Source organism: Mustela lutreola, chromosome 3 (genome assembly GCF_030435805.1).
Source record: "Mustela lutreola isolate mMusLut2 chromosome 3, mMusLut2.pri, whole genome shotgun sequence".
In the NCBI taxonomy this organism is placed as follows: Eukaryota; Metazoa; Chordata; class Mammalia; order Carnivora; family Mustelidae; genus Mustela; species Mustela lutreola.
In genome coordinates this window covers 166,452,394-166,465,914 of record NC_081292.1, presented here as the reverse complement: position 1 = coordinate 166,465,914, position 13,521 = coordinate 166,452,394, and positions in this window count along the sequence as shown.

The following is a 13,521-nucleotide window of genomic DNA, read 5'->3' as shown; positions in this document are numbered from 1 at the left end:
AGGCTTCCTGTGGGGGGTACTGGGTGCACCTGCGTGCCACTGACTGGCGCCCGTGCAGGACCTGTCCCCGCAGCAGTGGCTGGAGGCAGAGTCGGGGGTGGGGGTGAGGGACTGAGCCATCTGGATGTGTTACAGGAGAGATGTCCCTTCCCAAAGATCTGCCAGATGGCACCCTCCCCAGAGGCATCCCCATGGCTCTGGCATACTTCCTACAGACCTCGTTGCCTTGGGCTGGGGTAGAGGTTGGGGCTGAAGGCACACGCAGCTCTTGTTCTGGACGTTTTGAGAAGTTCAGTGCATGGGCAGTGGATAGAGGCTTTCGGGATGTGGAGTTGCACAAGGGGAGTTGCACAAGGGGTGCCTGCAATGACAGAGGTCCGATCAGACCTGCAGCTGAGCACCAAGCTTTCATGCTTTGAGAAGGGCTGGGTTGGATCACTCTTTACTCTCTGGTTCCTGAGAAAGCTCAGGCTGCTTTCTCAGGAACCAGAGAACCTGGACCGGTGAACCCTGCCTTCCTGTACAGAATCCTGCCCTAAATGCTGGGTGCCTTTCTTGTTATGGAGAAGTGTAATATAGGAAATCCTCCGGGCATCCCCCTCACCTTTCTCCCCAAGAACTGGAGACTGGGGTAGCTCAGGGCACATTGTGGGACCCTGAGCCTCCATCCACCAAGGGAAGACCCCAGTGAGGGCAGCGGAATGGTGAGAGTGGAACCCCCTGGCTGCAGCCAGGCCAGGAGCATGAAAGTTCAAATCTGTGAGGACCCGGCAGGTGGGAGCCGGAGGGAAACCCTTACTCAGACCCCAGGAAACACCTCTGGGAACTGTGAGAGGCTTGGGAGTGAGTCCCGGCACAGTAGGGGTCTGGTCCTGGTGGAAGGGACCCTAGCAGAATGTGACAGGGGCTCTGGGGGTGGGTGACCCTGTAGCCTCTCAGAGCCAAGCTGCTGTGAGTCTGAGGGGAACTCCTCCCCCACTTAGACGTGGACCAATGTTGGAATTACCAACCTGGCACCTCAGTTCTGGGCCCGCTCAGGAGATCATGCCCTAAAACTCAGGAGTCTCAGCTGAGAGAAGCCAGGCAGAGGGTGAGGTGGGCCTGTCTCAGGCTGCAGAGAGGCCTGCCGTCCTCACATCTTCTTGGACTTTGGACATTTGACTTCCACGTGGTGGTGCTCGGTCTGAGGGGGGCACAGGTGGAACCTCGGGTCCCTCAGGGGAGCTGGTGGACCCGAGTGTCCCGTGCCACTGGCCCAGGGGCCCTCCAGTGCCTCCCTAGGGTCTTAGACATCCAGACAGAAGATGGGGTGATCACACAAGAAGAGAGATTTTAAGAATAAACTTCATTTTTCAAGACTCATTTTAGATTTACAGAAAAATTAGAAAGCTAGTACGGAGAGTTCCCATATGCCCCACACAGATGGGGGCACTTGTCTTCTGTTTGCCCAGCTCATGGTCCTTGGTGGGTTCTCTCCAGCAGCAGGTGTGCCTGCCCAGGCCTGGCCCTGGTGCCAGTCCCTGGGGAAGAGGCTGTCCCGTTAACTCTCAGATGGCTCGTCCTTACAGGCAGCTGCAAGGCCTGGAGCGAGACCCCACATGCCACAGACGGGCATAGTTGTGCCTCCTCCAGGAGGGAGCAGGGGAGTCTGGAGGAGCACAGGAGGTGTCCTGGTGGGGACCTAGGGGCACCTCCACCCGGTGGACCACCTTGGTGTTTCTTTTTTTTTTTTTTCACCTTGGTGTTTCTAAGGAACTGGGCTCTCCCCGGGGTTGTGCTGGGCTGGGTGACAGAATCTGTCAGCCTCAGTGGAGACCATTTGGTCCTATCACACGGCCCCCCGCTGCCCCATGTGGCTGATCTCCCCCATGTGGCGAGCCTCCCGGGTGTGCTCCTGAGGCTGCTCCCTCACTTCCGAGACCCAGTGCCTGGGGCAGACTCTGTGCCACGTGGCCAGGTCAGCAGGGCTCATGGGAGGCTGAATTTGCCCACAGGATTCTTTTCCAGAAGGGGGGCAGCCCCATAATCATCCCCCACCTTCACCACCAATGTGTGGAGTGGGTGAATCTGAGATGCTGCCTGAGATGGAAAAGGGACTCCAGGTGTGTTGCAGGCAGGGCTGTGGAACTGGGAGATTATCCCAGCTTTCCATGAACGCACGGTCTACTCATGGGGTCCTTGTAAGAGGGGCGGCAAGGTTAGAGGGAGCCAAAGCCCCATGACTGTGGGAGCAGGAGGAGAGGGGACACTGGGCTGTGGGATGTGGCTGAGCATCGCAGTAGCCCCCAGCCCAGCAGCCTCGACTGGCTCCATAAACCAAGTTCAGGTTTACCACGGCCATTGGGACGCTCAGCAGATGTGAGACAGAAAGACAGAGAGACAGAGAGGGAGACAGGGGAGTTAGAGAGAGGGAGGGGGGTGGTCAGCAAGAGAGTGTAAGGGGTGGTCGGAGAGAGAGAGGTGGCGGTGGGGGGGGCGGGTGTCAGAGAGGGGGAGGCTCAAAGAGAAAGAGCAAGGGGTGTTAGGGAGAGAGCAGGGGGAGTCGGGGGCTCAGCACTCAGAAGTCCCAGCACCAGCCTTTAAAGGTGATTCCAAGTCTAACAGCTCGCGGCTCCCGTGTGTTGTGTTTCCAGCGGCTCATCTGGGAGCACTTTGCTGCGCAGCTGACCGCGTGTCTTCCTCTTTCGTGAGAGACCACGGGCCAAGCTTCCCTGCGTCTGTTGTGGTCCAAGCTCTCGCAGCCCGACCTTTCCTGAGGATGGAGGACAGAGTTTTTTGATCAAGAGATGTGTTCCATACGTTTGTTTGCTACATGGTCGTGGGGAGAGAAGTGGGGCGAGCTAGCCTCTGCTCAGCCGGCCGCAGCACCCCACCTCAGACCAACCCCTCCAACTCTCCCTGAGCCAGGAGCCCAGCCCTCCCCCGCCCTGCACGCCACACGTGCACACACACACACACACACACACACTGCACCCTGCATGGGCTCCCTCCAGTCTTCTTTACTCTCTGTCCCAGGACTTCTGTGCCTGTGTGTGCCTTTCTCTGCTTGGAATTTATCAAGAGTTTTCTGGCTCCTTACTCTGCGTCTCAGTCCTCTCTTGTGACTCCTTCCTCAGCTCTCACGGCTCCAGCCAGACTGTGAATTTTCCGGGGTCTGAGCTGTGGGCTCTTTTTCTATTAGGAATGCCTTCTTGCCCAGCCAAATTGGCATTTGCTTCTGGGGCAGGGGAGGGATCTCAGCTTCTGCTGAGCTGCTCACCCTCGTCTCTCCAACTCCCCCTTCACATCCCTTCGTCTGCCCTCTATGTCCCCCCCACAACAGACTGTTAGGATGATTTGCTTGTGGTTGGTTTCCGTTTTACAACGTACAAGATGTTCTGATGAAGACACACTAAGGCCCCGGTGCACGAGGTCCAGCATGGGCTGAAACCCATGCAGGTCTCCTCCCTAACTGGTACCTCGGACCCCAAACAGACCTCTGTGTGTTGTCAGTTCTGTCTTGTCCGTGGGGCCCTAGGCTGTTAGGGTCCGTGTGGTAGCTGAGAAGAGACAAACCCCAAAGCTGGGACATCTCTAAGCCAGTCAGCCGGCTGACCTCTACAGAGTTGCTCTCAATGAGCCTGGAGGGTCCTGTGAAAGCCCTCACCAAAGGTCTTGTGTGAGACGGAGCACATGGATTCTTGTGTCCAAGGGATTCAAGCGTTGGCCTGTGGCTCAGAAACAGAATTCTGGGAAGACAGCTATTTCTACTTTTGGACACACGTTGTACTTCCCCCATCGTCTGTTTGGAACCCGAGCACAACCTGAAGAGGACACATCTTGGCTCCATTCTGCAAGGAGTCTTTGAGTAACCAAACTCTAGCAAGTTGCCTTGGATGGTCTACACAACACAGCATGGCCAGCTGGCAAAGAAACGTTCACGTTAGCAGAAATGCTTGCTTCGCTGAGTTTGAATTTTTAAAAACCCGACTCCTACTCCATCGACTTCTGTGTGTGAACCACAGCGGAGCTGGCGAGGAGACATGATTTCCCCTTTGTCTCCTCTCTAGAGCAGGAATGGCTCTGTGAGGCACACTCTTGCGTCTTGGTCATTTGGAAGGGTAAACATTTGGAATTTTGTCAGTTGGCTTTTTTCTTCAATGTCGAATGGAGACAAAAAAATACAACAAAGAAAGAGACGACTTAACTCAGACACACACAGTTTCAAACTTTAAAGATTATTCTAGAACCGGAAGACAAAAATTGCTTAACTCTTATAATAGATGCATTTGAAGTAAATTAAAAAAACTTAATCCAAGCCTCTTGTCTCTGCAAGCTGAAGAAAACCATCTGTTTCATCAGGCTTGCTCTGGAATGCCGTGAGGCTTGGGCTGAGGCCCCTGGGGCAGCTCCACGCGGGACACCGACTCCAACAAAAGAAACACAGAATGGGAACTGCTTTCGAGTTGCCCAAGCCGCCTTTCCCAAGCGGAGTGGGACAGTGGTCCCTGGGCAGGAATGAGGTCCCACTGTCTGCAGTCATACTTGGAGGGACAAGCAGTTTGTCTGGTTGTCCAGGCTGCCCGTGGAAATGAATGCTATCACCATGTGGAAGGTACAGCCCTTCTGGTGTGGGCAGTGGCCAAGGTGCTGGAGAGACTCTTCCTTCCTGCCCGAGCCCAGGGAAGACGCTCCTGGCATCTGTCTGTGAGGCAGATTGCTGGATTCGGGGCCTGACTCCACATACTCCACTGGGTGGGTCTGGTGCTTTTCAGGGTGTAGGTCTGTGATCGTGTTCCATGACTCATCTCGGGAGTGGTCTAAGGAAACTCTCTGTCTCTACAGGGGTCAGTTTTGATAAATTGTATTTTCCTAGGAAGTTCTCACTACTTTGAGATTTTCAAATTTATTTACATTTAGTTTTGCAAAGTGGTTTCTTGTTTTTTAAGAATTCCATTATTTTAATGACTATCACCCTTGTCATTTCTTGTTTTGTGTGTTTGTGTTTTCCTTTTTTTATGATTGGTTTGGTTTGTGGCTTGCTTTATTTTTCTTTCTTTTTTCAAATAACAGGATTTAAATTTATTTATTAATTGCATTGTTTTTATTTTTGTAATGAATTAATTTCAGCCTTTATCTTTATTTTCTTCATTCTCCTTTTTAAAAAATTACTTTCTTTCCCTTTTCCTGGTATATTGGGTGGAATATTTCCTTTTACTGTTTCATCTTCTAGTGATTTAGTTAAGCATAAACTATAAACTTTCTTCTGATTACTCCTTTAATTTTATTCCATTGATTTCACTGCGACCTTTCTATTATCATCATTCTTTTAAGAAATTCTACAATTTAGGCCTAGTTTTAGCCTTTGACCCCCGACTTTTTAATTGACAGGTTTTTCTAATTGTCTCATGGAAAAGACTTTTTGTTATTAATTTTGAGTTTTGTTTCATTATGAACAGAAAATACTGTTCATATTAATTCTGTTTTCTGGGATTTCCTGAGCTTTGCTTTGTGGCTTGGAAGACAATGGGTTTTCAAGAATGTTTTAAGTACACATGCTGTCTTTGCTATAAGATCAGGGTTTGACATGCACCTTACTGGGTAAACCATGTAGGTTTTCTGTTTCCATTTTGGTCTGTTGGTGTTCACCGAACCCATCTTTAGCTGAGAGCTGCACACTGATGCTAACCTTCCTGATTAACCTTTCTCCTTGTATCTTTTGTCGTTACTGTTACGAGTCTTGCTACGTCTTGGAATATAAGTATTATTTCATCTCCACTCCTAATTATAGCTTGTAGCACTAGAAACTGTCATTCTTGTCTCATTTGATACTCTTTTGCCTGGATTCTACCTTGTTGTATATCAAGAGCACAACCCCTGCTTTCTTTCCATTTGCCTGTTCTCTTTTTTTAGTGCCTTTCCTAACTCACGTTCTGTGAGGCATGTCTCTTACACTCAGCATGGAGTTTGGCTTGGCTTTTTGAGTTAGTCTTAAAGTACCTTCCTTCTAATCAGTAATTTTTTCCCTTTAACCTTCCTCCACTGACTGAACTTGGAATTCTCCACTCCCGTCATATTCTTTAATACATATTGATCTTGTAAAATATGTTAGAGCCACTGAAGTTCTGTCTGTTTTATTTTTTATCTTTTTGTTATTCATTTAGTATTTAGGATATTTTGTGTTTTTATATAATTTTGTAGAATTTAAATACTTATATTCATATAACATTTGTACTTATACATTATATCCCTTCATATAATGTCCTTAGTCCTTCCCTCCTCTGTTTATTTAAGCTTCTACTACTTGGTTTGCTAGTCTGAATTGCATCTTTTGACCCTCACTCATTACCACTTTTTACCTATAAGTTAATCAAACAACCTATTCCTTTTTTGTCAAAGCAAATGAATATTTCCATATGGCTTTTACTCATACTCCCACTGCTTTTTGGCGGTAGTGGTTTTGATTCCATAGTGTGTGTCTATAAATCTGGGAATGACAATGATATACTTCTGTTTTTAGAGACTGAAGATCTTCTTGAAAACACTGTATACATTTTTCTGTGTTTCCAGATGTTATAGGAACCTGTGCTTCATTCTGTGAAGAATCCCGATTCTTCATTCCGAAGAATCCTTCGCTACATTCTGTGCTTGCTGAAGTTCTGGTACATATCTCTTTCCTCCCTCTGGAAACTGAATAATGCCTTAGGACTTGTTATCAAGTGTTTCATTACCTATGCATCTCTGTTTGTCAGTCTGGGTATTTCCTTCTGTTCTTAAGTTCTCTAATTCTCTCTTCAGCTGTGTCTAACCTTCCACTGAATTCATCCACTGTGTCCCTGTGTTCTGTTTTCTCCCTGCCACAATTTCCATTTTTGAAAGTTTCAAGTTCTTTGAAAAAAACTTCCATCCTGTCTTTTATTTACTTAAACATACTTGTGATCATTATTTAAAAAAAACATTTTATTTATTTATTTTTATTTATTTATCAGAGAGAGAGAGAGCAAGAGAGAGAGAGAGAGAGAGAGCACAAGCAGGCAGAGTGGCAGGCAGAGGCAGAGAGAGAAGCAGACTCCTTGCTGAACAAGGAGCCCGATGTAGGACTTGATCCCAGGACCCTGGAATCATGACCTGAGCCAAAGGCAGCAGGTTAAATGACTGAGCCACATGGGCATCCCTCCATGATCATTATTTTAAAGTCTGTCTCATAATGCCATTATCCAAACCCCTTAAGGTCCATTTGTTTCCCTTGATTGGTCTTTTCTTTTTCCTCTTCTTCTTCTTCTTCTTTTTAATCCTCATAATCTCATAAGTCTGGTTATTTGTTTTTACTGAGTTCCAGATAAGGTGTATGAAAAACTGGGGAGGTAATTGAGGTATGGAATAACATTGTTGTTTTTCTGGAGGTAATTTATGTTTGTTTCTGAAAGGTGGTTAGAGGCATTCATAATCCCAGATGACTTTAACTGATTAGGGTCTGAGAGGAAGCTGGGTGCTGTCCTTGTAAGAATTATTTATTTCTGGTTGTCTTGTATACTCTATAATCTTCAGATATTCCTCAAACTATCTCCTTGGCAGTCTTTATTTTTCTTCTTATCCCTGTGACTCCGAAGCACTGCTCAGCTTCTCAAACGTTTTTGTGGAATAGATATATGGCCCTGGGGAAAATCTGGGCTTTCTGAGTTTCTTTCTTTTCCTGGAGCATTGCCTTATGTTTCTTCACATTATTAGCCATCTGATGTCTTCCAATAGATTTTTTTTTTAATGGTCCAGCTTTTCTAGTTTTTTTCTCAGCTGAAAGGTTGGCAGGAATTACCTATTCTATCATTCCTGGAAAAAGAATTTTTGGATAACTTTCATACTATTTGGCATTTTCCAGATTTTGTTTATAGTAAATATGTATTTATTTCATAATTATAAACAATTAAGGAATTAAAAATACCAGATAGATATAGAGGAATATTTCAATGGGCTATGAAAGAGGACCCCTGCTCAGTGCACTCTGTGTTTCATTAAAGAGATAAAGTTGTTGATATGGGGCTGGTTAGCCCCCCCTCTATAGGGTTCACTATCCATTAGTTTTGCAGGAAAAGAAAACAGAATAACCAGGAGACTACAAACAATGAAGGAATGTATACTTAGCTGCTCTATCCACCAGATGTCTGTACTGAAGCCCTGATACATATCAGGAATCCAAAGTCTTTCCGAAATTCAGTCCAGTGTTTGTAAATAGGAAAGTTCCAATATGGACAGTGGAATTACCTGAACTGTTTTTAAAAAATAAACATTTTGAGTATTTCTTTCCGTGTATCTTGAGCTTTTGCCTCCTTTTAATTTAACTTAACTTTCTCTTCTTTAGCTGTTGGATCACTTGAAAGACCCATATAAGTTTACAACATTAATAGCATATAATGCTGTGATATTTTGCAACTTGAAGCCAAGTTAAACATATGGCCATTTTAATGTTATTTTGCTGAAGACCTTTTTCTGGAATGCTTTTTATTCACTCTTAGGCAGAGCTAATTATAGATGGATTTTTAGCTTGCGTGTTAAGCACATGATCTGGTATGTCTGAACAAGAATAAAGGGGCCAAATCTCTCCTATGGGAACAGACAAATCCTTTGGTTGTACAGGAATTTTTTTATATTAACCATTGCTCCAGTGATATTAGTAAATTTGGGGGGCTTCCAAATGTCTTACTTATAACAATTCTATTATCATAGGACTTAATCTGAGTAATTAAATGTGTAAAATTAAACGGACATTCTCAATTTTATGTTTATCATCAATTTAAGTTTTAAGAGAGACAGAATTTGCCTGTTGGAGGCCCAAATAACTATGGATATAGCATGCCCTGCAATATGCCTTCAGTCCACCTGAATCACCAGTGACCTTGGCAACAAATCATGGGCCATCCTTTATTGGGCATCTGCTGTCTGTTTATTCCAGTGCTGAGTCCTCTGAAGGCTATGAAATTAAAAAAGAAATGTGGTTATTGAATGTAGCTAGATGGAGAGGATCCTGTGGGATAGTTTGGAGGTGGTGAGCCCAGTGTTCACAGAGTATTTTATATAGGTAGGTAGGTTTCCTGAACTCCATCCAAAACACTGTCTATACCCTAGATTTGGTTAGGGAGTTAAGTAAGATAAAACATGGTAATAAACTTAGTTCCCTGTCTGGCTCATGGAAGCCAGCCATCCATCATCTATCTATCTATATATCTATCTACCTATTATCTATCTTCTCTCTCTCTCTCTCTCTCTCTCTCTCTCTCTTATCTAGCTGGCTAGGTAGCTGGCTATATCTGGTTCAGAAGTTAGTTTATTATTTTATTTTATTATTGATAAACACTTTTGGTTAAATATTAGTTTCATTATCTTTCTATTCCACTGAAGGCTTCTAACCTTGTTTTTTCACCTTTATTGACATATAACTGACACACATGGTTGTATTACTTGAATGTGTGCAAATACTAATGTATGTGTATATTACACAACAACCACCACAGTATGCTTTCTTAACATCCTTCACTTCACGTAATTATGATTTCTTTTCTGTTTGTGAGAAATTTTCAAATCTATTTTCTTCGCAGCTTTCAAATATATAATACAGTTGTACTAACTATCATCACCTGCTGTACACTGCATGCCCAGGACCTATTTATCTTATAACTGGAAGTTTATATCTTTTGACTTCTTCACCCATTTCAGCCATCATCCTGCACCTTTTCACTGGAAACCACCAATTGTTCTCTGTGTCTAGAAGTTTTGTTTTGTTTTGTTTGGATTCCACATAGAAGTAAGATCATGTGGCATTTATCTCCATCTGACTCATTTCACTTAACATAGTGCCTTTAAGGTCCATCCACGTTGTTGCAAATGGTAGGATTTCCTTCCATTTTTGTGGCTGAATAATATTCCCCTGTATACACTATACCACATCTTTACACATTCATCTGCTGATGGACACTGGGTATTCCCATGCCTTGGCTGTTGTGTATAACAGTGAAATGGGTGACAGATGTTGTCATATACACTGTCCTTGTCACCACAGGAGCAGTGGGGAAAGTAGCAGCAGGTGAGAAGACAGCATGAGACCACTGGGGTGAGAAGCAGCACCAAAGGGGGAGGAGTGTGAAGGGGAAGGAGAGTATCCAGGGGAACTATGGGTTCATGGGGGCCACAGGAAGCTATCTGTGTCAGGTGCCATGAGGCTTTTTTCCTGTGATACAGTAGCAGTGCATCTTTCTGGAACACAAGTCTATTACCTTTCTAAGGTCCTTTTCCTTTCCCATTTCTTGCCCTTGCGATTGCTGTAACCATCTCTCTCACCCCACTGTTCAACACTGGCTGGGCTTTGAGGAAGGGGGGAGGAACAAAGCAGGTACACCCTGTGCTCATGGGGTAAAAGCTCAGTGGGGAGAAACTTTGACCTGTGTTCTCAGTGCAGGGTGAGAATAAATATTATTTGGGGATATTTGGGTAGCAGAGCACAAACTTACTCCTCACTGTGACCCCAAAGGGATGGAGAGGCCGCTGGATGGGAAAGATGTGATGGGTTAGTACAGAGAGGGAAGGGGATCCAAGCAGAACAAACAGCACATGCAGAAAGCCACTTACTCTTCAGAGTTGGGGAAGAATATAATTCCTTACAGTTACGTTCAAGGATGAATGGTCAGATTTGTGAAGGTTAACAATATTTTGGGGAGGGAAACCTTAACAAAGTTTTATCCCCAAGTATTTTTAAAATTCTTGCCCTAATTATTTTATGGGAGCTGTTTCTACATCTTCTGTATCTGAACATGTTATATATGATCATTTAAAAGCAAACTGATCCCACCAACAGTGTGAGAGGGTTCCCCTTTCTCCACATCCTCTCCAACACATGTTGTTTCCTGTTTTGTTAATTTTGGCCATTCTAACTGGTGTAAGGTGATATCTCAATGTGGTTTTAATTTGAATCTCCCTGAGGGCTAATGATGATGAAAATTTTTTCATGTGTCTGATAGCCATTTGTATGTCTTGATTAGAGAAGTCTCTGTTCATATCTTCTTCCCATTTTTTGATATGTTTGCCTGTTTCGTGTGTGTTGAGTTTGAGGAGTTCATCATAGATCTTGGATATCAACCTTTTGTCTGTACTGTCAGTGTGGAGATTCCTCAAGAAATTAAAAATAGAACTTCCCTATGACCCTGCAATTGCACTCCTGGGTATTTACCCCAAAGATACAGATGTTGTGAAAAGAAGGGCCATTTGTACCCCAATGTTTATAGCAGCAATGGCCACAGTCACCAAACTATGGAAAGAACCAAGATGCCCTTCAATGGACGAATGGATAAGGAAGATGTGGTCCATATACACTATGGAGTATTATGCCTCCCTCAGAAAGGATGAATACCCAAGTTTTGTAGCAACATGGATGGGACTGGAAGAGATTATGCTGAGTGAAATAAGTCAAGCAGAGAGTCAATTATCATATGGTTTCACTTATTTGTGGAGCATAACAAATATCATGGAGGACAAGGGGTGTTAGAGAGGAGAAGGGAGTTGGGGTAAATTGGAAGGGGAGGTGAATCATAAGAGACTATGGACTCTGAAAAACAATCTGAGGGGTTTGAAGTGGCGGGGGTGTGGGAGGGTGGGGTACCAGGTGGTGGGTATTATAGAGGGCACAGATTGCATGAAGAACTGGGTGTGGTGAAAAAATAATGAATACTGTTTTTCTGAAAAAAAAAAAAAAAAGGCAAACTGATCATTTAAAAGTAAAACTTTCAATGTTCTTAGACCAAGGATGAGATTCTTGACCTCTAAGTATTGCAAATACATCAATACTTTTTAAAGTTCCACATCCATATACACAACACACACACACACACACTTTCCCCAGTAGCCTCAACATTTTATGAAAAGTTGCTCCTCTTAAGCAATATTTAATTTACAAGTTGATTTATGTGCATTTCTACATTTTTCTGCGGTGTATAAGCTATTGTCTGAGGCTTTAAGACTTGCCAGTTTCTGAAAAAGCAGAAGCAGCAAGGCTTTCAGGTTCATATGTCCAATTCTAAATAGCTGAGCTGTGTGGGTTTCACTTGATCATGCTAAAGATTTAGTAAACTTAGACAAGAGCTGAAACTATCAGAAACCTAATGTGTAAGATAGACTGAATTTTCTAAGTGAGCATCCCCTCCCCTTTCTCTGGTGCTAAGAAATTAAGGATCTTGTGTTTGATGTGTTCCTGGGCTGCCCGCCTGCAGTCTCCAGGGGTCCATGCGTGTGTCTGAGTAAAAGCAGAGGCACAGGGCTTTGGCTGGAAGCCCACAGCGGGCAGACAGATGCTGTGCAAAGGAGGCCAGCTCAACCTCATCCTCACACATCCGGACCAGCCCAGCCTGCATCCTGAAGACAGCAATTATGTACAGAAGATCCAAATTGCTGCATACTTCCAAACATTTGGAATCTTAATCCCTTCAGGAAGGAAGCTTTTTCTTAGATGCCAAACCTAAATGGCAGAAATAATCCACATGTTTAGAGCAGGTTGTGTTGTAAAGGAAAAGAACTCTGAAAAAGTGATCTGAGTTGGGGTCTGAAAAGGTAGGGGGTGTTAGGCAAGATCCTTTGGTGCCTTGGTCTCAATCTCCTCAACCAAAGTGGGAGAGATGAACCAGATAAGGTCACTCCAGCTGGAGGAGGTCTCACAAGAGAGGAAGGTTGCTGCAAATTCCGTGACAGCCAGCATTGGTGACCACTTGGCAAATGTTTCTAAGCAAAAATGCAAATGGGAATACTTCCAAGTTGTGAATCATTGTGCCCCCTGCCCCAATAAATAGGAGTGATGAAGAATGAAAAATCCAATAAACACTAGAAGTCTCTGGAAACACCTGATAATACAGCCCATTGTAGGGCAGGATGACACCACACTTGTTCACATTTATCCCTTCCTCTCACTTCAGCTAGATGAGACAACCATTCCTACCACACAACCCAGTGCTGCATAGGGAAAGGAGAGCTGGTAAGAGGTGTCTCCTCTCACTCAGAGGGCAATGGGCTCACCCAAGGGGCAAGAGGACATAAGGCCAGCAAGGGGGTGAAGGATTGTGTTTTCTACATCTGTACCAACCAACTAACAAAAGACTCACAGACCAGATACTGTAGCACATTTAGATACCTTGACAACACAACACCCATTCCCATCTCAGTCTGCTAGAGCCACATAAATGCCTCTCAACTATCAGAACTGAACAGGGCTGGGCATTTTGTAAACTTTGTGCATGAAAACAAGTGTAAAACAGTTCTCAGGAAGGCAAAGATGTAGACACTCCACTAACCCTCATTCCTGAGAGTCATGTCAAACCTACAGTAGGCTACCAGAAGATAAATCAAGATTGAACTTCCATGCCCAGATGGAGAGTCCTGATACACAATGAGGGGAGGTAGGTATTGATCATTAATAATTAGAGATGAACAAAAAAAGAAAGAAGCAACTGTGAGCATGAAATTGAGTAACATTCAAAAATCAATTAATGTAATCCATCACATCAGTGGCTT